This window comes from Rutidosis leptorrhynchoides, chromosome 2, assembly GCF_046630445.1.
Source record: "Rutidosis leptorrhynchoides isolate AG116_Rl617_1_P2 chromosome 2, CSIRO_AGI_Rlap_v1, whole genome shotgun sequence".
Lineage (NCBI taxonomy): Eukaryota > Viridiplantae > Streptophyta > Magnoliopsida > Asterales > Asteraceae > Rutidosis > Rutidosis leptorrhynchoides.
Window position 1 is genome coordinate 672104090 of NC_092334.1, and position 2087 is coordinate 672106176.

The following is a 2087-nucleotide window of genomic DNA, read 5'->3' on the forward strand; positions in this document are numbered from 1 at the left end:
AATAATAATAATAATATTAATAATATTAATAATAAGTAATAATAATGATACTGATAATTATAATTATATCGTAATAATAATAATATATCAAACTGCACATATTAGATTTATTATCTATACATTATATATTAAAATTAATCATAAATGTATCGTATTGTTTTTATAATAATGATAATAATAATAATAATAATGGTTCTAAAAAAATAAAATTACTAGTAATAACAAGCTACATATTTAAATTTTATATCTATATATTATTTATTACATTATTATTAATAATACAGATATCAATACTAATAATAATAATGAGTGTACTACTTATAATATTGATATCACAAATTATGTCTATCAAATCTCATATTTATTAATTATATATAGTAAATTAATAATACGAATATCAATATTAATATTAATAATAAAAGTAAATATATATATTAATAAAGTATTCCTTTTAATATATTAATATTATAAGTTATTAATCATGTAACATTTAATACATTTCTAGTTATAATTTAAAGGTTCGTGAATCGTCGAGCACAATCAAAGGGTAACTGATTATCCGAATATAAATTTCAAACTTTCTAGACTCAATATTACAGATTTTGCTTATCGTGTCGGAAATACATAAAGATCAAGGTTTAAATTTGGTCGGAAATTTCCGGGTCGTTACAGATTACAAGTATATGTGTTAATATATATACTTGATATAGGTTCGTGAATCCGAGGACAACTCTGAACTTGTTCAGTGCCATCATACACATATTTACTATAAACTATCGTATCGTGAGTTTTCATAGTTCCCTTTTTATCTATATTTTTGGGCTGAGAATACATGCGCTATTTTTATAACTGTTTTTATGAAATGAATACAAATACTAAAACTGATTTTTCGTGAGTTTATTTGATTCCCTTTTACTCTTTACATTTTTGGGCTGAGAATACATGCACAACTTTTATAACTGTTTTACACGCTAGACACAAGTACCAACTTTGAACTATGCTATACCCGGCTATGTCCGACTAAGTCCCTAACCGACAAGTATAAACACAACTTGTCTTTGGGGCAAACTATGAACAACTTTTGGGTCTACGTGATCTACTAATTAGTCCATGTGAGACCAAGCTTATGAATAACTTTTGGATCTACGAGATCTACTAATTGGTCCCTGCGAGACCAAGCTTATGAACAACTTTTAGATCTGTGTGATCTACTAATTGGTCCTTGTGAGACCAAGCTTATGAACAACTTTTGGATCTACATGATCTACTAATTGGTCCCTGTGAGACCAAGCTTATGAATAACTTTTGGATCTGCGTGATCTACTTTTTGGTCCCTGCGAGACCAACTTTATGAATAACTTTTGGATCTGCGAGATCTACTAATTGGTCCCTGCGAGACCAAGCTTATGAACAAAAATCTTGTGGTCTAACACTATTACTGAAATCATTATTTATGACAAACCTATGAACTCACTCAACCTCGTGTTGACTTTTTAAGCATGTTTATTCTCAGGTACTTAAGTATTGCTTTCGCTGTATATCTGCTACTTTGATGATGATTGCTTGCTATGCTTGGAGTCTTCATTACATATCATATCAATTAAAGACATTTAATGTTCTAAATACAATGTAATCTATTTATCTTCCGCTGCAAAACTCAATAAAACGTCTCATATAGAGTCGTTCTCGTTTATACAACTGTAATTTGATATATTTAGTGACGTTATTCTTCCAGGCCTTATCTGGAGGACATCACAATATAGTTAAGTAGTAATAACATCCATGAGATGCATTTCTAAATTTTTAGAAACTGCCAGGCTGATTAAGTATCTAAATGTAATTGCATCCATAACTGGAGAATACGTTTCCTCATAATCAATTCCTGGTCTTTGAGAAAAACCTTGAGCTACAAGTCTAGCTTTATACCTTGTAACTTCATTTTTCTCATTTCTTTTTCGCACAAAAATCCATCTGTACCCCACAGGTTTCACATCTTTAGGTGTGAGAACGATAGATCTGAAAACTTTTCTTTTATTGAGCGATTCAAATTCAGCTCGTATTGCTCATTTCCAATGATCCCAATCATG